The sequence below is a fragment of the Mustela lutreola genome, chromosome 10, assembly GCF_030435805.1.
Source record: "Mustela lutreola isolate mMusLut2 chromosome 10, mMusLut2.pri, whole genome shotgun sequence".
NCBI lineage: Eukaryota > Metazoa > Chordata > Mammalia > Carnivora > Mustelidae > Mustela > Mustela lutreola.
In genome coordinates, this window is record NC_081299.1 from 24,171,601 (window position 1) to 24,196,904 (window position 25,304).

Here is a 25,304-nt window from a genome sequence, read left to right on the forward strand (position 1 = left end):
GTTCTTGATCCTGCCCCACGGGAATGGTGCTCCCTTTCCAGCAAGTTGTACTGGTCTCCTGGGGTGTGGTCTCTGACCCTCCAGTCCAGACCTGTGGCACCGCCGTGAACCGATCATCCAGTGGGCTGCAGACGCATCCTTGCCAAAGTCCGCTAAACCTCAGTCTTGGCAGGGATGGGGAGAGATGGGGCAGCATTGAAAATATGTTCCTTGCTGCAGGATTGTTGTTCAACCCTAGATGTGATAGGTGCTCCTTTGTTTGTTGTTTTTGCCATTTGTTATTCCTGTTTTCTTTGAAGTTCTCTTTTACCCTTTTAGTAGATAATCCCCCGTGATAGTTATTTTTATGTTTCTAATCAACATAGAGGATATTTTTGGAGAAGAGTAACATTTAAATTGGCGAACTTTGGGTAAAGCAGATTACTCCCCATGTAATGGAAATGGGGCTTATCCAATCAATCGAACAACAAAAAGACTGGTCTTTCTGAGTAATAGGAACTTCAGCCCCAGACTGCCTTTGCGCTGGTAATGGAACATTGGCTTTTATGAGTCTCGAACTTCCTCCTTCTTCTCTTTTCTTTTCTTTCTTTCTTTCTTTCTTCCTTCCTTCCTTCCTTCCTTTCTTTTTTTAAAAAATTTTATTTATTTATTTGAGAGAGAGAGAGAGCACAAAAATGTGAGCCAGGGGAGGGGCAGAAGGGGAGAAGCAGGTTCCCCGCAGAGCAGGAAGCTCACGCAGGGCTTGATCCCAGGAACCCAGGACCATGACCTGAGGTAAAGGCAGATTCTTCTTCTTCTTTTTTTTTTTTTTTTAAGATTTTATTTATTTATTTGACAGAGATCACAGGTAGGCAGAGAGGCAGGCAGAGAGAGAGGAAGGGAAGCAGGCTCCCGGCTGAGCAGAGAGCCCGATGCGATGCGGGGCTCGATCCCAGGACCCTGAGATCATGACCTGAGCCGTAGGTAGAGGCTTTAACCCACTGAGCCACCCAGGCGCCCTGCAAAGGCAAATTCTTAACCAACTGAGCCATCCGGATGCCCCAGGTCTCAAACCTTCTGACCCAAAGTGCAGGTTTGGACTTGCTAATCTTCATAATCACGTAAGCCAATTCCTTATAATAAATCTCTTTATGTAAGATATTTATACCTATATAATCTTATATAGATCTTATATATAGATATATATCTCTTTCACTAGTTAATAATTCTTTATACTGAAGTTTCCATGTTTAAATTCATGGTGTGGTTTCTGTCTCTTGATCCGACACTGATCAATATCAGCAGTGTACATGACATAGGGCACATACATGAAGGTAATCATAGTAAAATAAGATAAAGTAACTTCTCTCAGTAGTTGAAAGAAATGGACAAAGTTATGAAAACATTTCATAAGAACTATGATGGAGGGACACCTGGGTGGCTCAGTCAGTTAAGTGTCTGCCTTCGGCTCAGGTCATGATCCCAGGGTTCTGGGATTGAGCCTCACATCGTCTCCTGCTCCCTCTACTTGTGCTGTCTCGCTCTGCCAAACAAATAAATAAAATCTTAAAAAAAAAAAAAAAAGGACTATGATGGACATGTTTATTTAGAGCCACGCAGAAGCAGAGAGGAAGGAACACCTGCCCACCCCCCGCCTCCGGGGATGTCATAAGGCTTCACGGAATGAGTGATGTCCAAACTGAACCTTGAGGGAACACAGTTTTCCAGGCAAATGAAGGTGGAGAGTAGTATAATCCAGAAGGAGGGGAGCGTCCGGAGGCAAGAGGAAGCACATCACATATTGGGGAGTGTAAGTGTGGAAGCTCCCTGAGGCTGGAGAACAGGAGGCAGGAGACTGGTAGGAATGTGAACAATATTGTGAGTCTTTTTAAGTAGTTTGCCTTTACAGCTCCAGGCAAAAGAGTTTCACCCTAGTTCTGGACCAAGACACCCACCGCAGATGATACTCATATTCATAACCGTTCCATACCTGTGCCAGGTTTTTGCCGAAATGCCCCTCCCCTGATTCGAGGCTGTAATGAAGCATCTGTGATTTCTAGCTGCTGCAGCCAGAAATGGAACTTCGGTCGCTCATTACCGTCACAGCACAGATCCGCAGGCTGCGTGTGACACAAAATTCCCGGCTCTAACCCCAGCCTTTTCTCTTTCATTTAAGACAATGCGTACGTTCCCCTCTGCCTTCTGCAACTGTTCTGATCCATTTACCAAGCAATCCAAAGGATGGACAACTTTGAGGAGGGCCCGGAGAAATAAACATCTTTTCAACAGGTTCAGGCTGTAGGACAGAGAGCAAAAAGCCAGATTGGCAGACTAATGTGGGGACAATGCCAAGTCCTGCTGGGGGATTATAGGTGGGGGGTGAGCTGACGACAGCACATAGGCATTCTCTCGGCCAGCCTCTCCTGCAAATACCCCAGGTTAAGGAATTACAGGCTGGGAGACAACCTCATCCCCGTGCTGATTCTTCTCTGAGAGTGGAAAGGTAAATGCTCAGAAGGGCTGCTGATGCACAGTGACAGCGAAGGGCAATGAGTCAGAAGAGTTTTGTGGTGCCAGGCACTCCCTTCCCTGGGGCTCCTCCTCTCTCTCTCCTTCAACTCATTTTGACTCCATGAGTCATTTTTGCTGAGGTAACAACCAACCTCAAAACCTGTGGGGCTTACAGCAGAGGCTAGTGAACTTTTTCTGCAAAGGGCCAGGTAGTAAATATTTGGGGCTTTGTGGAACATACGGTCTCTGTTATGGACACTCAGCTCTGTCCTTAGAGCAAGAAAGCAGCCGTAGATAATACGTACACAAATGAGTGTGGCCACATTCTGACAAAACTTTATGAATACTAAAACTTGAACTTCATATACTTTTTATGACACAAATCTTGTTCTTCTTTTTTAAAATATATTTTTAAGATTTATTTTATTTATTTGACAGAGAGAGAGAGAGAGATCACAAGCAGGCAGAGCAATAGATAGGGAGAGATGGGGAGGCAGGTTTCCTGCTAAGCAGAGAGCCGGATGCAGGGCTCGATTCCAGGACCCTGAGATCATGACCTGAGCCGAAGGCAGAGGCTTAACCCACTGAGCCACCCAGGTGCCCCCTTGTTCTTCTTTTGATTATGTGTTTATTGAGAGATACTCGACATAGGCCATTGTATTATATTAGTTTCAGGTGTACAATATAATGATCTGTTATTTGTATATCTTACAAAATGATCAACACAGTAAGTCTAACAGTAAGTGTGTTATCTCACAGTTACAATTTTTTTTCCTTGTGCTGGGAACTTTCAAGATCTACTCTCTCAGCAACTTTCAGATACACGGTATAATATGAATTATAGTCGCCACACATACACTACATCCTCATGACTTATTTATTTTGTAACTGGAAGTTTGTAACCTTTGACCCCCTTCACCCATTTGCCCCTGCCCCCCAACCTCTGGCAACTATCAGTATGTTCTTTGTATCCATGAATTTATTTTGTTTTGTTTAGAATCCACATATAGGTGAGGTCATATAGTATTTGTCTTTCTCTGACTTATTTCATTTGACATTATGTGCTCAGAGTCCATCCATATTGTTACAAATGCAAAACCTCCTTCTTTTTATGGCTGACTCATACTCCAGGTGTGTACATATATATTCATATATGTATACCTATATGCATATATACACACACATATATACATATACATGTGTATATGTATATATGTGTGTGTATATATATATATATATATATATATCCCACATTTTCTTTATCTGCTCATCCATAAATGAACACTTAGGTTGCTCCCATGCCTTGGCTATTGTAGATAATGCTGTAGTGACCATGGGGATGCATTTGTCCCTTCAAGTTACTGTTTTCGTTTTCTTTGGAAAAACACCCTAAAGTAGAATTGCTGGATCATATGGTAGGTCTATTTTTAATTTTTTAAGAAAAACTCTACTGTTTTCCATAATGGCTGTACCAGTTTACATCCCCACCAACTGTGCACAAACTTTCCCTGTCCTCCACATCCTCACCAACACCTGTTTTCTTGTCTGATAACCACCATTCCAACAGATGGGAGGCGATATCTCCCCATGATTTTGATTTGCATTCTCCTGATGATGAGTGATGTTGAACACTTTTTCATGGACTTGGCCACCTATATGTTTTTTCTGGAAAAATGTATATTCAGGTCCTCTTCCCATTTTTTAATCACATTGTTTTGTTTTGTTTTGCTCTTGGGTTGTATGAATTCTTTATTTATTTTGAATACTAATCCCTTATCAGATACATGCTTTGCAAATATTTTCTCCCATTCTGTAGGTTGTCTTTATTTATTTGTTTCTAAAGATTTAATTTATTTATTTGACAGAGAGAGAGGGAGGACAAGCAGGGGGAGTAGCAGGCAGTGGGAGAGGGAGAAGCTGCCTCCCTGCTGAGCAGGGAGCTCAATGCTGGGCTGAATCCCAGGGCCCTGGGATCATGACCTGAGCAGAAGGCAGACCCTTAACCATCTGAGCCACCCAGGTGTCCCAAGATTGCCTTTATTTTGTGAAGATGTTCTATGCTATGCAGAAGCTTTTTAGTTTGATGTCGTCCCACTTGTTTACTTTTGCTTTTTTAAAATTATTATTGTTATTTTTTTAAAGATTTTATTTATTTATTTGACAGAGAGAGAGATCACAAGTAGGCAGAGAGGCAGACAGAGAGAGAGGGAAGCAGGCTCCCTGCTGAGCAGAGAGCCTGATACAGGACTCAATCCCAGGACCCTGGGATCATGACCTGAGCTGAAGGCAGAGGCTTAACCCACTGAGCCATCCAGGTGCCCTACTTTTGCTTTTGTTACCTTTGCTTATGGTGTCAAATCCAAAAAAGTCATTGCCAAGTCCCATGTCAAGGAGATTACAACCTATATTTTCATCTTGAAGTTTTATGGTTTCAGGTCTTATATTTAAGTTTTAATCCACTTTGAGTTAATTTTTGTGTATGGTATAAGATAATGGTCCATTTTCATTCTTTTGCATGGGGCTGTCTAGTTTCTCCAACATGATTTATTGAAGAGACCATCCTCTTATTATACACACTTGGCTCCTTTGGTGTCAGTTATTTGACCCTCTATGTGTGTTTTGATTACTCTTCAACCTTTCAAAGGTGAAAAAAATTTCTTTCTTTCTTTTTATATTTATTTATTTGACAGACAGAGATCACCAGTAGGCAAAGAGGCAGGCAGAGAGAGAGGGGAAGCAGGCTCCCTGCTGAGCAGAGAGCCCGACCATGGGGCTTGATCCCAGAACTGATCCCAGGACTCTGGGATCACGACCTGAGCTGAAGGCAGGTCCCAGGTACCCCTGAAAACAATTTCTTATTCTTATGGGCCTTATAGAAAGAGCCAGTGGATTGGGTTTTGGCCCATGGACTGCAATTTGCCAACCATTGGTTTACAACAACCAACATCTATTCCTTGCTATCCTTACATGTTGGTGAAGGCAGGTCAGATTCTGTGGTCCAAAGCACCTCACCCTGGGACCTACGTTGGGCTATAGAAGCAGCCCCTCCCTGAGTCACACTATTCATGCAGCAGAGAGGAAGAACAAGCATTGCAAACACAGGATAAAAGCGCATGATGCCTAATCAAACTCCTGCTCAGAATTGGCGTGCTGTTGCTCATATTCCGTGGGTCCAAGCCGGTCACAAAACCAAACAAGATAGTGGGACAGGAAACTGTCCAATGCTTCTCTGTCTCCAGAGAAGCATTGGAAATCACACAGCAGGGGGGCCTGGGTGGCTCAGTGGGTTAAGCTGCCTTCAGCTCCAGTCGTGATCTCCACGTCGTGGGACTGAATCCCTTAGCAGGCTCCTTGCTCAGCGGGGTGTCTGTTTCTCCCTCCCTCTCTGCCTGCTGCTCCCCCAGCATATGCTCTCTCTCTCTGATAAATAAATAAAATCTTTAAAAAATTAAAAATAAATAAAAAAAGAAAAAAAAAAGAAAAAAAAAAAGAAATCACACAGCAGCTGGAGATGACATGTATTCCTCTCAGAGTGAAAGAAGGTAAGAGTGGGAAAGGCTAATACAACACACCAGCATGCACCAGTACCCATTCCCAGTATGTATTAGGACAATAGTGGTCAAAGTGTGGCTCAAGGACTGATGTCCCTGGTCTGTCATAAGTGCAGAAAGTGCAAGTGAATAAAAATTACAGAGGTTTCTTTTTTTTTTTTTAAGATTTTATTTATTTATTTGACAGACATCATAAGTAGACAGAGAGGCAGGCAGAGGGGGAGGGAAGAAGTCACCCTGCTGAGCAGAGAGCCCGACACGGGGCTCGATCCCAGGACCCTGGGATCACGACCTCAGCCGAAGGCAGAGGCTTAATCCACTGAGTCTCCCAGGAGCCCAAGAAGTTTTATATAATAAATATGCCTGTAACAGATTGGGAACAAAAACAATCTGGTTCTTCACCACAGGTCGAGAAGAACTTCGTCAGCAGACATTATAGCCAATACTTTCAGGGGACGTGAGTTCACGGGAGAAACAACAAATGGAACCAAATAGACATACATGCACACAAAATCACACATATAACCTAAGAATTAGTGAAATAGAAAAATCAGAAATTTAAAGTAAGGGTGATCAAAATACTTAGAGAACAGATTATATAACATCTGGGTAATGAGAAATCATAAAAAAGAACCAAGAAGGACTACTAGGATTGAAAATGCAAAGAACACAAGAGATAGAATAAATAGAAGGATAGATATGGTTAAAGAAAAATCACTAAATTTCAAGAACATATTGAGGAGCTTTCCCATAACATAGCAAGAAAGGACAAAAAGATAAAGTATACAAAAAGAAGTTGAGAGACACAGAGGACAGGAATAAAAATGCCAAAATCTGGGAATTTAGGGGTTCCAGAAGGCAGGTGAAAAAAAAGCACAGAGAGGAATAAATTATATTTTGAATAGTGAAGGTAACCTTCCCAGAATTTAAGAAGGATTAAAGGTCTTAGATTTAAAGGACCCATCGAATGCCAAATAGGAGCATTAAGAAAAAATCCACACTGAGACACATTATAGCAAAATGTAAGACTGTCAGGGGGCCTAGGTGGCTCAGTGGGGTAAATCTCTGCCTTTGACTCAGGTCATGATCTCGGGGTCCTGGGATCGAGCCCCGTGTTGGGCTCTCTGCTCAGCAAGGAGCCTGCTTCCCTCCCCCTCTGCCTGCCTCTCTGCCTACTTGTGATCTCTCTCTCTGTGTCAAATAAATAAATAAAATCTTTTTTAAAAATGTAAGACTGTCAATGTAAAATGTAAGAATATCAAAGACAGAGAAAATCGTAAGGAAATTATAAGGAAATTCTATGGGAATCATGCTACTTAACAACAACACTGGAAGCAAGGTAAGGATAGAACAATATGTTTTAAAGTAGCAAAGAAAGAGAACTTTGATTCTAGAATTTTTTATATCCCATCAAATTCTCATTCAAATGCTAGAGGATAATACAGGTATTCTCCTGTACACAAAGCCTTAGAAGCTCGTTTGCCCCACAAACACTGAGAACAATCTTGAAGAAAGTAATCAAGACGAGACACAAATCCAGGAGAAGCTCTAGACTGGAGAAATAACAGTTCAAATGCTTTGGGACCCCTGCCTGGCCCATTTGGTAGAGCCTGTGACTGGATCCTAGGATCTTTAGTTTAAGCTCCACACTGGGTGTAGAACTTACTTGGGGGGAAAAAAAAAAAAAGGAGGGGCCCCTGGGTGGCTCAGTCATTAAGCATCCGCCTTTGGCTCAGGGCATGATCCCAGGGTCCTGGGATGGAGCCCTGCACTGGGCTCTCTGCTTGTCGGGAAGCCTGCTTCTCCTTCTCTCACTCCTCCTGCTTGTGTTCCCTCTCTCGCTGTGTCTCTGTCAAATAAATAAATAAAATCTTAAAAAAATAAAGTGTTCAAATACTTCGGTAAATTTTATCTTTGTCTTTAAAGAAAAGGGCTTGTATCAAATAAGATGAAAAGCAAACACACATCTATAACAAATAATATCAATACTGGAGGAAGAAGGAGAAAAAGAGACATGAGTGTGTGCTTAAGTACTTTCTTATTAAGGGGAAAAAATAGATATTGGTACATTTAATTGTTTTTAAGAGTAAAAACCCATGAAATATAAGTAATGAATTAAGAACAACCACAATGTAGGGTACCTGGGTGGCTCAGATGGTTAAGTGTCTGCCTTCAGCTCAGGTCATGATTTCCAGGTCCTGGGATTGAGCCCCATGTTGGGCTCCCAGCTCAGGGGGGAGCCTGCTTCTCCCTCTGCCTGCCTCTCCCCCTGCTTATGCTCTCTCTGTCTCTCTCTCAAATGAATGAATAAAACCTAAAAAAAAAAAAAAAAAAAAAGAACCACAATGTGAATAAAAAACAAATATATAGGGGTGCCTGGGTGGTTCAATGGATTAATTAAGCCTCTGCCTTCAGCTCAGGTCATCATCTCAGGGTCCTGGGATCAAGCCCCGCATTAGGTGCTCTGCTCAGCAGGGAGCCTGCTTCCCCCTCTCTCTGCCTGCCTCTCTGCTTACTTGTGATCTCTCCCTCTGTGTCAAATAAATAAATAAAACTTTTTAAAAAGGACAAATACATAGTTTTTATTTTATTTTAAAAATATTTTATTTATTTATTTGATTTAGAGAGCCAATGGGGAGGGGGAGGGAGAGAGAAAGAATCTCAGGCAGACTGTTAAGCACAGAGTCTGACATGAGGCTCAATCCCACCACCCTGAGATCATGACCTGAGCCAAAACCAAGAGTCAGATGCTTAATCGACTGAGCCACCCTGATGCCCCCAAATATATAATGTTTAAATCAATCAAAGAAAACTCAATCTAGGGTGCCTTGGTGGCTCAGTCAGTTAAGCGTTAGCCTTTGGCTCAGGTCATGATCCCTGGGCTTCCTGCTCCGCAGGGAGTCTGCTTCTCCCTCTGGCTCCTCCCCTAACTTGTTCTCTTGCTCTCTCTCTCTCTCAAATAAGTAAAAAAAATTAAAAAAAAAAGAAAGAAAACTTAGTCTAGGCAACAGACTAAAGAGAAGAATAGGACAACAGTATAAAACGAATAAACTATGAAGCAAATGTAAAATAATATGACAAAAATAAATCCTAATTTAACGATAAATACAATGATGTAATTGAATTAAATTCAAAACTAAAAGGCCAAGATTCTCAAACTAGTTTTTAAAAAATCCAACAATTTATCACAGTGTACACTTAAAACTAAAAGAAATAGGACAGAAAAATAGGATAGAAAAAGCTGTGCCAGTCATATGTAAATCAAAAGACTCCAGAAAGTAGTAACCCTCATATGTAATAAAATAGGATTTAAGATTTTTAAAAAGGCATAAAAGACAAAAGATATTGTGGAACTTAACACAGGAAGTGGAGGAAGGAAATTATAAATGCCAGCTATTGTCTGTGACCAGTTTTAGAAACAAGCACTGTATTAGCTATGCATTTTCTTTCTTGATTACAGAATATCATGACTTAATTGATAAGACATGACTATTTCTCAGAGTCAGACAGTGATGTCCTTCTTTATGAATCATTGGGTAGTCTCTTCCACAGAGTGAGAATTTTTTTCTGTGATAGTAGAATTATATTAGGTGGGAACATTTTCTGACTTTTTTTTTTTTAAGATATTTATTTATTTATTTATTTATTTGACAGAGATCACAAGTAGGCAGAGAGAGATGAGGATGCAGGCTCCCTGCTGAGCAGAGAACCCAATGCGGGCTCAATCCCAGGACCCTGGGATCATGACCTGAGCTGAAGGCAGAGGCTTAACCCACTGAGCCACCCAGGTGCCCCTGTGACTATTGTTTGTTGAAATTTAATTATGGTAAATTTGTACAGATAACTAGTATACAAAATGATGGACTGTGGCATATACTGTGTATTGACTCATTTAACACAGTGCCCAATCCCAGTTTTTTATGTCTTCTTATACTGCATAGGCTGGATAGCTAAAAACTACATTTCCCAGACTCCCCTGGAGCCATTTTTCAAGCAGATGCATCCACGTGAGACTGGAGTGAGGGAAATGAGAACTGCGAGGCGAAAGTCATGCCTGTTGATACATCAGCTTTTCTTGCAAGCATAGTTTGAAGGCACTAGTTTTTCTGGGAAGCTTGGCAGAGATTTCAGCATCTATTCCTAAGGTCACAGTATTAGGTGACAGCAATACCCATGTGGTGCGGTTGGGAGTTTCTCGTGGCTGCTGTTATCCTGAACTTCCAGCGTCTAAGCATGATTCTCTGGCCCAACCTGGATACTCACAAGCCATCTCTCTTTCTTCCTTAGTAAGAATGTTTTACTATTCATAGTATTACCCCATATTGAGACTGTATTTCTCAGATTCTCTTGCAGCTAGATGTGACCATGTGACTAAGTTCTGACCAATGAGATGTAAATAGAAGTGCAATATGGTATTTCCAGCAATTTTTCTTAAGAGACAGCATGGGCATGGCCTTTACCTATTCTTCCCCCATTCCCCCATTCTCTGTCCATCTGCTTTTTTTTTTTTTTTTTACAGATTTAATTTATTTATTTGTCAGAGAGACACACAGCGAGAGAGGGAACACAGGCAGGGGGAGTAGGAGAGGGAGAGGCAGCCTTCCCACCGAGCAGGGAGCCTGATATGGAGCTCGATCCCAGGACTCTGGGATCATGACCATCAGCCGAAGGCAGACGCTTAATAATAGAAATGCCCCTATCCTTCTGCTTTGACTGTAGAGTTGGTGGTCCATTTTAAAACGGGAGCATGAGGGCTACATGCGAGTTATGGTGGAAGAGAGAGTTGGCAACAGTCCTGGTTCCTTGACTACTTCATAGACTGGTGCTTCTATACTAGCCTTGAATCATCTACCTCCAGGTTTTTTATGTAGGAGAAAAATAAACTGATAACTTGTTGAAGCCATTGTTATTTTAGATTTTCTGTCACTCTCAGCCAAATCTAATTCAATGAATCAATGACCAATAAACCATCATCCCAATTTAGAAAATATACACCCTTCCCTTTCTGACCATTGATCTCTGGTTCACATTTCGGGATTAGCTTAAAATTTCATATTTTTCAGTCTCTGATTATGCTAATGCACATCTTACAATAACTCCTAAGGGTGTAGTTCATTTAAATGCAGCTCCTTTTATTTTTGTGAGAAAGAGAGAAGAGAGTACAAGCAGGAGGAGGGGCAGAGGGAGAAGCACACTCCCAGCTGAGCAGGGAGCGTGATGTGGGGCTTGATCCCAGTACCCTAGGATCATGACCTGAGCTGAAGGCAGACACTTAATGACTGAGCCACCCAGGTACCCCTTAAATACAGCTCCTTAAAGACAGTTCCTCTTGATCTGAAGATCTATTAACTAAAGACAAGTTATCTGCTTCATACTTACCCAACAGGCAATGGTGGTACATATAGGATAATCACTATAGACATCGTGCTTCAAAAAGGATGGAGATGCTGGCACAAATGAGGCACTGGTCCATAGCAATTCTGAAATCCATCTGGACAAATGTTGGAACTTCCTTGATTAGGACTCAAGGCCTGGGGAGAATCATCCATGGCTCTTGCTTCTGCCCTCAGTCATCCTTCTTTTTGCATAGAAAATAGTCTACATTTGCAACTGTGTAATTTCCACAGATTGCATTTTACCAGTAGATCTTTGGGGGTCAGAAGATATCTTTTCACTTTGTATTGCCTCCGATCCTTTCAGTCCAACTGGGCAGTGTTCCTCTGGACATTTCTTTAAAATGTGGGACTCTTGGGGCGCCTGGGTGGCTCAGTGGGTTAAGCCGCTGCCTTCGGCTCAGGTCATGATCTCAGGGTCCTGGGATCGAGTCCCGTGTCAGGCTCTCTGCTCTGCGGGGAGCCTGCTTCCCTCTCTCACTCTCTCTGCCTGCCTCTCCATCTACTTGTGATCTCTTTCTGTCAAATAAATAATAAAAATTTTTTTTTTAAATGTGGGACTCTTGTGAACCTTCTTGAGGTTCACTCCATTAGACAAAAGGTATCTTCACAAAGCTCTTCAAGACAAATTCTTCTATAACCTTGAGCTTCTTTGAGGAACAACGAATGCCCTTAAGCTTTCTTTTTTTTTTTTTTAAATATTTATTTATTTGAGAGAGAAAGAAAGAGAGAGAGAGCATGGGTTGGGGGAGGGGCAGAGGGAGAAGCAGGCTCCCTTCTGAGCAGGGAGACCAACGTGGGGCTCCATCACAGGATCCCAAGTTCACGACCTGAGCCAAAGGCAGCCACTTAACCAGCTGAGCCACCCAGCTGTCCCTGTCCTTAAGCTTCTTAGAATTCTACTATTTGAATGGGGATTCATAAGTCATATCCTTAAATCTTTGGAGGACTTTTTATCTAAATGAACAGTACTCTGAGGCAACATCTTCCATCTTTTTAGGTCTTGACAAAGGATTTTTACAGCTACTCTCTTCACTTCACCTTTAGACTGTGTTTTCCTGGCATTGTCCTGGATTTAATCTTTGCTCAGAAGTCATGTCTTAATTTTTACATCATTTGCCACCTGGGAGGCTAGAATTTTCAAAACCAGAAATTTCTGGCATCCTTTTGTCTAATAGTCCTTCCTCTACTTATCTCTGTCCTTTCCAATTTTATTACAAGTTGCAAGAAGAGACCAGGCAGCTCCTTCCACATTTTTGCATGGAAATCTCCTTAGCTGGATCACCTGATTTATTAGGTCTATTTTCCACTTTTCACCTTATTGCAGGCAATAGTGTTACTCAATTTCTTCCAATACATAACAAAGACCCCTTTCTTTCAGTGTCCAATACGATTTTTGTGATTTCTTCTTTAGGCCCTCCCTACAGCTTCCTCAAAGGCCATAAGGAGTATACTGTTTTTCAAAAGTCTCAGGTTTCACTAACAGTCTCCTCAGAGTCCTTCCACCTTCCATGGCTTAGTTCCAGAGTCACACGTCCAGGTTTTTGCCATGGTAGCACTTCTAGGTACCCCAACTTGTAGAAGTTATCTGTTGCTGCGTAACAAGTTGCCCCCACAACCTAATGACTTAAAAGAACAAATATGAATGACCTCACAAGATTTCTGAGGGTCAGGAATCTGGAAACAGTTTAGTTGGTTGGTTCTGGCTCTGGGTCTCTCAGGAGGTTTCACTCAAGCTGTTAGATGGGACTGTAGTCAGCTGAAGGCTTGTCTGGGGCTGGAGGATCCATTCCAAGGTGGCACACTATCATGGCTGTTGGCAGAAAGCTTCAGTTCCTCTCCACGTGGCTGGCTGAGGATACTGGTTTCTTTCAGAACAGCAGACCCAAGACAGGGAAAGAACAAGCAGGAAGCTGCTTTGCCTCTTATCACCAAGACTCTGAAATGCCACACTGGAATTTCTGCTTCATTTCATTCTTTAGAAGCGGTCACTAAGTCCAGCTCACACTCAGGCAGAGGGGATCTGGGGTCAACCTCTTGTAGAGAACAGTGTCAAAGAATATGTAGGCATGTAAAAACTACCACGCGTATCCACGTTCTTCTCCTTGCCCTCTACTCCAATGGGGATAGTGGAATTTTCACTTTTCCTGTCTAAGGACTGTTTCTTTGAGATTTTGATCCCTTTCTCCCTCAATTGCAGAAATTCAGCCACTATTAATTATTCCTCCTGTATATTTAATCTTTCCCTCTTATCTTCATGTTTTTCTTCAGCATTTATTTTTAAGTCTTTACCCATATCCCCTTCTAGCTAATACTATCTCTCTTTGTTTTAGGACCTGTCTCCAAATTCTCTGACATTCTTCCCATTAAGAGATAGCAGCTCTGAGACGCCTGGGTGGCTCAGTGGGTTAAAGCCGCTGCCTTTGGCTCAGGTCATGATCCCAGGGTCCTGGGATCAAGCCCCACATCAGGCTCTCTGCTCAGCAGGGTGCCTGCTTCCCTTCCTCTCTCTCTCTCTCTGCCTGCTTCTCTGCCTACTTGTGATCTCTCTCTGTCAAATAAATAAATAAAATCTATATAAAAAAAAAAAAAGAGAGCAGCTTTGTCCCCTTCTGCTTGAATCTTGGTAGGTTATAACTACTTATGCCAATGGGATAGGGCAAGTGGGGTGCCATAACTTCTGTTGATAGGTATGAAAGATCACACAGCTCCTTCCTAGTTCTCTTGGATACTCCCTCTCGGCGCACCCTCTTGTGAGGACTCTCCCTCTCAGAACCCAGACACCATGTTGCAAGTAGCCCAAGGCACATGGAGAGGCTACACGTAGACGTTCCAGGTAACAACAGTCATAGCTGAGCCAGTTTTCAAGGGATCCCAGTCTTGGTGCCAGACCTGTGAGTGAAGAAACCTCCAGATGATTCCAGTTCCCAGAAGTTCAAGTCACTCCTAGCCATCTGGGTCTTCCCAGCTGAAACCCCAGACATTGTGAAACAGACACAAGCCATCCCTGCTATGACTTGTCTAGTTCTTGATCCATGGGATCTTGGGAAATAATAACACAGCTTTCGTTTTATACCATTAAGTGAACATCCCCTTTACACCAAAATCTCTCTAAGGAGTTGTTTCTTCTCCAGGCACCTGGGTGGCTCAGTGGGTTAGCCATTGCCTTCGGCTCGGGTCATGATCCCAGGGTCCTGGCCCTGAGTCAGCTCCCTGCTCAGCAGGGAGTCTGCTTCTCCCTCTCCCTCTGCTCTTGTGCTTGCTCTCTCTCAAATAAATGAGTTAAATCTTTTTTTTTTTTTTAAGTTGTTTCTTCTCATTACCTTGTTTCTTTATCCCCCACTAATTCCTCTAATCTGGATTTTGCTCCTTTCTTTCAAGTTGAAGTCAATGATCTCCGAGTTGTTAAATCGAATAGACACTTTGGGTTAGTCTGTTAAGAGAAGTATTTAACACCGCTGTCCAGTTCTTCCTTTTGGAGTTACTCTTCTCTGACTTTCTATGATACCATCCCAGGTGGCACCCCAGGCCACTTCCTTCCTCTCTAGTTGCTTCTTGATGTCATTTGCAATTTCACCCTCCTCTAACCAGCCCCTGGGTGACGAAATGGTACAGCTCAATTCTAAGCCTTCTTCTCTTCTCACTTTGTGTTCTCTCTCTATCCATACCCATGGTTCTAATTCCCATCCAGAGGATACCAGTGACAACATTTTACCTCTAACAATTCTATCGATTAAGATCCATGCCATAGGGCCAGAAGCCATCTTAACATTTTGTACTGGTCAGGGCTCTTAGCTGCACAGAGACCGGCCATGGCTAATTTAAGCAGAAACGAATGTATTAAAAGTTCACAGAATCCCAGAGAGAGCAGAGCACAGGGGTTGGAGGCTCTGCTAGGCAGGTATAAACAACAGCCAAGTCATAGCACAGAGCTGGCCTGGTGAGGCTAGCAACACTGATCCCAGCAAACAGATACGCGGCAGCTGCCACCACTGATAGCACTGGCCCTGGACAGCGGATGCTGCCCTTAGCAGCCCTGCCACATGGCACCCAGAGATATGATCTTGCTGTAGTTATCCGCGCTGCAAAAAAAAGTTTCATTGAACTCCCTCTTCAAAGTGTGTGCATCTGATTATCAAAGTGTGGAGCATGGGCTCTATCCTTGCTGTAGGGAATTCTGGGAAAGCAAGTCATTGGCATTTCCAGATTCTATTAGGAGGCAGATTCTACCTGCCACCAATTAATCACAACGTCAGGGATTCTCCAAATATATAAATGAGTTTTAGAAGCTAGGAAATGGAAAGGGAAGGGGGAAAACTCCTATTACTTCTTCCTGGCAACAAAGTGTTTATCACCCATCTGATGTGCTCTCTGGAGGAACAAGTTTGTAGAACTCTTCTGCATGTTCTAATTAATGAAATCTGAAAAAAAAAAAAAAAAAAAAGCAAAAAAACCCTTGCATTCTAACAATGCCCAGGTCTTTCTGGGAGAATTCTCAATGGGGATGCTTGCAAAGTAGCTTGAATACATCCAAACCCTCCTGATACTTAGTGTTTTCAAACATGTTTCCATTTACCTGTTCCGAATGTGAAGGAATGCAGGTAAATAGCAAAGCACCTCTACAGCAATAAGGACGTGACATTAAGAAATGTTGTGAATATTTTGTATCCCTCTCCTAGTGCATTCAATCCTCAAAATGCACAGCGAATTGTTGATTGAATCAATGAGCTTTGTCCAATTTGACTGAGTATGACATATAAGAGGAAGCCATCGAAAAATGGAAGGTTTTGACAATTTTTCCAGTTTTATTGCATCACAGTGCTTTTCAGTACCTGACCCAACATAAGGAACTAGAAACTAATTTGAAGAATTCATGTTTCTGTAGTTGCAGTGAAAATTCAGTGACTTGGGATTTTTAGCAAATATATAACTTGTTTGCACTGAGGGCCATAAATATGGCAAAAGAAAGTCGATGTACAATGAATTTTTGTATTGGAAAACACAAAACCTGCTATTTTTACTGGTTTTATATTTTCTCTGAACTTAGGAATTATTTTCTCTTATCTGACTCTCTGGGTTTTCCTCTTCAAATAGAATGCTTGTGACCTATAGAGGTTTAGAAAAGGTTATCCCCAATCAAAACAAGGGCTTCAGTAAAGGTAATTCTGTGAAATCGCTTACATTTGACGTTGCTAAACTTAAGTACAATAATGTCACATGTACTTATACAGTAATTGTGGGCACGCCTAAGTCCCTCCCTCTTTCCTAAACCAAATTCCCCAGATCCTAGAAATCCAGCCCTTCTGCCCTCCGGAGGCGCCTTTCCCAACGTAAAGTACAATTTTAAATTTAAGCTCCTGACTAAATAATGATTCCGTGGTCAACGGCCAGGGAACCTGGGCACCCCGGAGCCTCTGGAGGGTGCAGTGGGGTGTAGGCAAGGGCAGGGGGAGTGGGCGAAGCCGCTGGTTGGTGCCTGAAATCTGTGCGTTGCCCCTTTAATTGTGTCCCCAGCCCTCGGGCGTTTCTGTCCAACGCCCACGTCAGCAAATACCTTTTGTTTCTCTCACGTTGGGGCTACTTGTTTTAGGGCGCAAAGGAGCGGCTTCGAGAGTGGGTATTTCCCCTGCCGAGGTCCAGGAATCCTCCCCCAGCCCGCGCGCGCGACCCGCCGGTGCGCCGCGGCCCGCGGTAAGTGGCTGCGCGCGGCGCGGCGGAGGGCGGGCGGGGCGTCGGGGCTGCCGGGACGGGCCGCGAGCCTGGCTGCGGGCGGAAGGCGGGCGGCGGGCGGCGGCGGCGGCGGGATGCGGCCCGGGCGCGGCGCCCCCAGACGTCCCCCGGGCCGGCAGAGCGGCGGGAGGCGCAGAGGCGGCCGGGCGCCATTTGCAGCCCCCGGCGCAGAGGCGGCGTTGGTGGCGGCGGCGGCGCGCCGGCTCCGAGGGGCTGGGGACGGCCACAAAGGCGGCGCGGGCGGCGGGCGGCTGGCGGCGGGGGCCCGGCCTCGGGGCGGCGGCCCGCGGGGAGAGGCGGGCGGCGCCGGGGCGCACGGGCTCGGTACCCCGCTGCCGGCCCTCCCCGCGGCCGCCCCGCCCGGCCAGCCCCTCCTGCGCGCCCGGGAGGGGCTGCGGGACAATGGCCGCGCCGTCGCCGCCCGCGCCCGCCTCGCCGCCCGCCCGGCCCGGCCCGACCGCGGAGCGGGGAAAGGCGGGAAGGCGCGCGGAGCCTCCTGGCGGCGGCGGCGGTGGCGGCGGACAGGCGGCGCGGGGACGGCGCCCGGCGTGTGTGGAGCCGTCGGGCGCCGCGGACTCCGGGAGGGTCGGCGGCCGGCCGGGCTCGGGCTGCGCGGCGAGTGACGGGCGGCCCGCCCAATGGGGCGGCGGGGGGCGGGCGGGCTGGGGTCCCGGCGCTGCTTCCCCGCGCCCCGGGCACTTCCTCGGGAAGGTGGCTCCCTGGGCAGTAGTCCGAGTTTCTCCTCCATCCTCCATCCTTTGGTTTTATATCGTGATGCAACAGATCTGGGCTCAGAACCGAAGGCAGACTTGCTACACCCAACACATACGGAGCCATAATTTTTGGGTTATGACGGAACCGCACAAACGCACCTTCCATCCGTGCAGACTGCCTCTTTTATAAGTTAGTTAGCGGTTTGGCTCCTTCCCCTTACAATGCGCTTATTTCACATGGATTGTGCCAGAAGCCAGACTCCACACCTTTCCAAGACGTGTTAGGTTTTCTTTCCTTCTCTCTCTCTTTAAAAAAATAAAAAAAGAGAGAGATATAATTGATATAAAACATTGTGTTGGTTTTCGTTTAAGACGTCTTTGGAAGCAGTAGATTCCCACCTAGTGGGCTTTTAACTACGCACGCCAGTGTTCTGTTCTCAATAAACGTTCCTGTTTGCGGAAGTTTATTTAGTAAATGGAGCGCCTTCGCCTATATGAATTATTTCACTTAATTTCACATAAAACAGCCACCCGGTCAGGTCGATGGTTATTCCACTTTCCAGATGAGGAAATGCGTTAAGTGCGGAATGTAAGCGTTGAACCAGAAGGTGAACGATGGCAGTCTCCCAAAGCCCCTGCCTCCTGTTCTTGTTCTTCGTTCCCTCCTAAAAGCACCTCCAGAGTCTTCTGGAAAGCGTGTCGGTCACTTTGCTTTCCTGCTCTAAAAACCTTAGTTGATCTTTATCAGAACAAAGTCCAAAATCCTCAACAGGGGAGACAAGGCTCAAACTTACTCTCTTGTCCCACCTTCCCAAAGCCTCAAGTATGGGTGGGTTTATGGGACCCCTGGAGCAAGAGCTCTTCGCTGATAACTAGGGATCAGAGATCTTTATTCCTGGGAACCTCTCTGGCCACAGCAGTGGCAAATGAGACCTAACCATCTAACCTGCAACCCTTAGCCAATTGGGCACATGTGGGTTAGACTGCAAGATGTCAGCAGAAGGCATCCTGAGTACCTGGGCTCCTTGAGGTAAATTTCTGTACCCCATGTAAATTTCTGACCCCATGATACTTGATTCATCCTCTATAAGTCTATTTGAAACTGGGTTTCTGTTTAATAGGCTTAACCCTTTCAGTGACATAATTATATGTTCATAATATCTAAAGGATTTGATGTAAGTTTTTTTTTTTTTATTCCCCTCGAGGGAAGTTTTTGTCACTTCTTTGCCCAAAAATGGTTAGTGCCTCCCCATTTACAGTGGTTCCCATTTTACTCATATTAAAAGCCAAAGCCTTATAAAAGATGGTCCTATGATGTCCTACCTGCTGCACTGTCACTCTTCCTTTCTGAGTCCATTTCTCTTTCCTCTCTCTAGTCCTCCAGCCCTCTCTGCGCCGTGTTAGAATCTTTACAGTCCCATCTGCCTGGAACACTCTTTCCGTAGATAGATAACACATGACTGTCTCGCCTCCTTTTTTTTCTTTTAATTTTTTTTTTAAAGATTTTATTTATTTATTTGACAGAGAGTGATCACAAGTAGGCAGAGAGAGAGCGGGGGAGGGGGAAGCAGGCTCCCTGCCGAGCAGAGAGCCTGATGCTGGGCTCGAACCTAGGACTCTGAGATCCTTAACCCACTGAGCCACCCAGGCACCCCTTTTTAAACATTTTTATACTTAATTCTAAATCTTTCCAGGGTTAAAAGACGTTCATCCACTGAAGAATACAATTACCATGCTAGTTAGCTCAAGTTCTTTATGACTCAGGGATTTTTGCTAAGGAAGCTAATGAGATGGTTTTGGTGACCCTGATGGGACATACTAAATTCTAGTTTAATGACTATGTATCTTAAAAGAGATGGTGTTGGAGCCCACAGTCTTCTTTTACTTTTTTTTTTTTTAGAGAGAGGGTAGGGAGGGGCAGAGCAAGGGAGAGAAAAAAAATCCCAAGCAGCCTCCACACCCAGCAAGGTGACTTACCAAAGCTCCACCTCACAACCCTGAGATCATGACCTGAGCTGAAATCAAGAGTCAGATGCTTAACTGACTAAGCCACCCAAGCGCCCCAAATTTAATCTTTCTTAATGACTTGAGTACAGTTGTAAATGCAGGTTATGTTAATGTCCCGTGGTTGTAAATATTATCACATGGTAAATGAACCCAACCTATAGGACAATTCCTATTTTTTCGTAGAAGTTCCTGCTTTTGCTCCTTCCTACAGTTCTACCTCCTGTCAGTTCCTCACCGTGTCTTGCTTCGACAATTTTAAAAAGATTTTATTTATTTATTTGAGAATGAGAGAGAGGGAGAGCATGAGAGGGTGAAGTTCAGAGGGAGATTCTGACTCCCTGCTGAGCAGGGAGCCTGATGTGGGACCCCATCCTGGGACTCCAGGATCATGACTTGAGCTGAAGGCAGTTGCTTAACCAATTGAGCCCCCCAGGCTCCCTATATTGAGCTTTAAATTGGTCTCTTTGGCCCTGCCTCTTCCACTGTTTCTTTCCCGCCGTGGTGTCTCAGGTTTTCGCCTGGGTACGCAAATTGGATCATAATAACAATAATACCTAATACTTGTTGAGCCCTAGCTGCATGCCAGGCATTGTGCACGCGCTATGGTCAGAAGAGTGCAGGACTCAGGAGTGTTGGTTTGGGGTCAGTCAGCCAGAACTCCAGTCTCTGTCCACTTATTCCTGTGCAATTTTGGAAAATTTTTGAAGAATTTCCTTATGGCTCAGTTTCAGCTTCTGTGAGGACCACAATAAGATGAGAGTACAGTGTTTAGCACAGCGCCAAGTGCACATTCAAATATTAGTTATTTTCATTGAGATATAACTCACATGTCAGAAAATTCACCCTTTTAAAGTAAATTCAGAGGGCACCTAGGTGGCTCAGTCGGTTAAACGTCTGACTTTGGTTTCAGCTCAGGTCATGATTTCAGGGTCATGGGGTTGAGCCCTGCTTGGGGCTCTACCCTCAGCATGGAGTCTGCTTGAGCCTCTCTTCCTCCCTCCCTCTCTGCCCCTTCCCCTTCTCCCCGCTGTCATGTGCGCTTGCTTGCTTGCTCTCTCTCAAATAAATTAATAAATAAAATCTTAAAAAATAAAGTGTAGGGATGCCTGGGTGGCTCAGTCGGTTAAGCATCCCAGAGTCCTGGGATCAAGTCCCACATCCAGCTCCCTGCTCAGCTGGGAGTCTGCTGCTGCCTCTGCCTGCTGCTCCCTCTGCTTGTGCTCGTTCTCAACAAATAAATAAATAAATAAAATCTTTTTTAAAGAAAGATTTTTCCATGTCTTTAAAAAAATAAGTAAATAAAGTGTACAATTCAGTGTTTTTTAGTGTAGTCGTAGAGTTGCACAACCATCACCATTCTTTAATTCCAGAACGTTTTCACCATAGTATAAAGAAACCTCATACCCATTAGCAGTCACTCTCCACTGCTGCATCTCCCTCCACCCATAACAACCACTAACCTACTCTGTCTCTGTCATCTCTCCACGGTCATAAAATCTATGGTCTTCTGTAACTAGCTCCTTTCACTTAGCTTGCGGTTTTTAATGTTCACCCATGTTACAGCAAGTATCAGTCCTTGGTTCCTGCTCATGGCTAAATAATGTTCTGTTGTGTAAATGTGTCATGTTTTGCTTTTCCATTCAAATGATAGACATTTGAGTTGGTTCTGTGTTTGGGCTACTATGAATAATGCCTCTGTGGACATCTGTGTACTACAAGATTTTTTGTGGACATATATTTTCATTGATCTTGGGTATATGTCTAGGAGTAGAGTCACTGGATTATATAACTGGTTTTTAATAGCTTTATTGAAATACAATTCATAGTATTGTATCATTATTATTATTGTATTATACAATATATTATATAATATGTTATATTATATACACATATTATGAATTATACAATTCACCTATTTAAAGTATAAAATTCAGTGATTTTCACTCTATTCCTTCTGTACAACTGTCACCACAGTCAATTCCAGAGCAGTTTCATCACCTCAAAAGGAAACACGTACCCTTTAGCTCTCAGGCCTCTCCTCTCAGCCCCCTCCCCACACCCCCTTCCCAGCCCCAGGCAACTAAGTGTCTACTCTCTATATGAATTGAGTCATATAGTATGTGGTCCACTTAGTGGAATGTTTTCAGAGTTCATCTGTCATATAACACGTACCAGTACTTTTTTCCTTAAAAAGGTTGAATAACATTCTATCTTACGGCTATTCCATTTTCCCGGTGATGGACATTTGTGATGTTTCCATCTTTTAGCTATTATGAATAATGCTGCAACAAACATTTGTATACAGATTTCTGTAGGGACATACATTTTCATTTCTCTTGGAGATACACCTGGGCATGGAATTGCAGGATCCTCCGATAACTCTATATTTAATCATTTGAGGAACTGCCGGACTGTTTTCCAAAATGGCTTCATCATTTTACTTTCCCACCAGCAGTGTATGACGGTTCTGATTTGTCCAGATCCTGGCCAACACTTATGTGTGCGTGTGTGTGTGTGTGTGTGTGTGTGCACGTGTTTATTCTAGCGATCCTAGTGGATGTGAAGTGGTATCTTACTGTGATTTTGATTTGCATTTCCCTGCTGACCAATGATGTTAAACGTATCTTTATGTGCTTTTGCTATTTGTCTCAATTTATTTCTTATTGCTATTAATCTTATTAATCTTAGCTATTATCTTATTTAATCCTCTTAACAGACTTCCTTAGAGCCTCTTAACAGTCAATATCCTCATTTTACAAAGAAGAAACTGATGCACAGAATTAAGTAGCTTGACTAAGTCCCACAGTCAGTAGTAGATCTGCAATGATGTCACTCTTCTTAAAATCCTTCAAAAATGTCCCAAACCTTCAAAAGTGGAGGGGCTTTGGGATCTGGTGCCTACATTTTTCTTTCTTTTTTTCTTTTCCAGTAGGCCTCTACAGGTCCCATGTCTATAGCCACAGCAGCATTTTTATCATCCCCAAAGAAGGCACGCTGTTTCATACCTACCTGTGCCTTTGCCCTTGGTGCTGTGCCCTTTGACCTCTGTTTCCTGAATGAACTTCTACTCATGCTTCAAGACCCACTCCACTGGCACTGCCTTTGGGAACTTCTGGACACTTCTAGACACAGTCATTTACTTCCTTGGTTTCAGAGTTTCCTTGTGCTAGGAGTATTTTCTTCATTGTAGTGTTACTTGGTTTAAAAGCTTCTTTCTTCTCCATCTTGCTCTTTCTCTGACTCTTTCTCCTTACAGATACTGAGGTGTTCCAGAGCACTGACCTTTCCCAGAGCTAGAGAGAGCCTGGCACAGAGTTGGTGCTCGATGATTATGTATTGAATGAATACATTTCTCCTTTTTTTTTAAATATATGCCCTTCTCCTAAAAATAGTATAAAAGATCTTTGCTTTAAAAAAGGATAGGAAAGGGAAACATAGATAGCTATATGGCGTTCAGAACAGTGTAAAAGTAATCATCAAGTCAAAGGTTGAAGTTGCTCTCTTTCCATTGTTTTTCTAACCCTGCAGAAAGGCCTCCAGTGCTGTTGCATGCTTGGCTCTCAGCAGTGTCTGAACCATCAAGGGTATGACAAACACTTTTGTATCTGCTTCAGTTCCCCCTATCTCACTGGTTCTGTTGGATAAGTTGCAATAAAAGGTTCTTACGGTTTCAGAATATTTGGGGGAAGCTTTATTTCAAAATCTGCCATGTATTTTCCATCATCAGAAGATACTTACAAACCAAACAAGGCCATAGTTTTATCTAAGATCTTCTTAATATGTACATTAGAATAGTATCCTAAGCCTAAACACTAAAATTTTAACTTTCAGATAGCAAATCTTGTGGAGTACAGATCCTATTCTCATGAAATCTCCTCTGTGATAACATTATTTTTAAAGATTTATTTATTTGAGGGCCCCTGGGTGGGTCAGTGGGTTAAGCCTCTGCCTTTGGCTCAGATCATGATCTCAGGGTCCTGGGATCGAGTCCCAGATCGGGCTCTCTGCTTGGCAGGGAGCCTCCTTCCTCCTCTCTCTCTCTGCCTGCCTCTCTGCCTACTTGTGATTTCTCTCTGTCAAATAAATAAATAAAATCTTTTTTAAAAAATAAAGATTTATTTTTTTGAGAGGGAGCTCACACATGAAGAGGAGGGGCAGAAGGAGAAGAGAGAGAGAGAATCCCAAGCAGACTCCATCCTGAGCACAGAGCCCAACATGGGACTCCCTCTCAGGACCCTGAGTTCACTACCCAAGCCGAAACCAAGAGGCAGACACTTAACCGGCTGAGCCACCCAGGTGCCCCTGTGATAACATTGAAAAAAAATCTGAGTAACAGACCAGCCTATGTGTCTGTTAAGGGATGGATGGGTAAAGAAGATGTGAGAGAGATATATGTAATGGATTAATATTCAGCCACGAAAAAGAAAGAAATCCTGTAGTTTGCAACAACAGGGACAGACCCTGAGAGTATTATGCAAAGTCAAATAAACCAAATAGAGAAAGACCAATAGATACTACAGGTTATCACTTATATGTGGAATCTCAAAAACAAAGCGAAACTCCTAGAAACCAACTAGAAAAGTGGTTGTGAGGGGCTAGAGGATGGAGGAAATAGGAAGAGGCTGGTAAAAAGGCACAAACTTTCAGCTATAAGATGAGTAAGGCCTGAGGATCTAATATATAACATGGTGACTATAGTCGATAACACTGTTAGGTATAATTGAAATTTGCTAAGAGAGTAGAGCTTAAGTGTTCTCACAAAAATAAACAACCAACAACAAGAAAACACACCAAACCCCAATACCAGCGATCAGTGTGAGTGAGATGATGATGTGTTCATTATCTAGATGGAGGGACTCCTTTCACAGTGTATATGTATCAGAGCATCATAATGTACCTTTAAATACTTTACGGTTTTGTCAATTACTTCTTAATGAAGCTGGGGGAAAAATTCTGCATAGCAAACACCCTGATTCCTAGAGCATCATTAATGAGGCAGTATTTGAAATGGTAATATGGCAACAGCCGTTTCTACAGAATAACTCTTCCTTGGGGTGAGGTCCACAATAGCGAGTTAGAGTAACCTTAACTGCTTCAGGCCAGCTAGAACAGAGCTTTGCCGACTTCATGTACACTGTGATTTTGAAAAGATCACTCTCTCTGAGCACACAAAAACGAGGGACCCAGTCACGTTTTCTTCTGCATCCACTTTTGTAGAACTTAGCATTTTACAGGCTTCAAGAAAATCTGTGGTAGTAAAGTTATAAAATATTTACGTTTTCTATGCAGTTAAAGAGTTTAAAGTGGTCTGTGTAATTAATAATAGTCATCATGATGATGATGATTACCATAATAATAACATCTATCAAGGGCTTGGTATAAGCAAAGCACTGTTGTAAGCACTTTACTTAGATGATTTT

General features: G+C 43.5%; 1 protein-coding gene across 3 annotated transcripts in view; it reads left to right on the forward strand.

Annotated features, from left to right (window-relative positions):
- The first annotated feature begins 16,758 nt into the window (after positions 1 to 16,758).
- Positions 16,759 to 25,304, forward strand: part of ZBTB8A (zinc finger and BTB domain containing 8A) — a 65,176-nt gene continuing 56,630 nt past the window's right edge. For all 3 annotated transcript variants that reach the window (XM_059138107.1, XM_059138105.1, XM_059138108.1), the window contains exon 1: positions 16,759 to 17,125. The gene's annotated coding sequence lies outside the window, so the exon portion shown is untranslated. The remainder of the gene's footprint in view (positions 17,126 to 25,304) is intronic.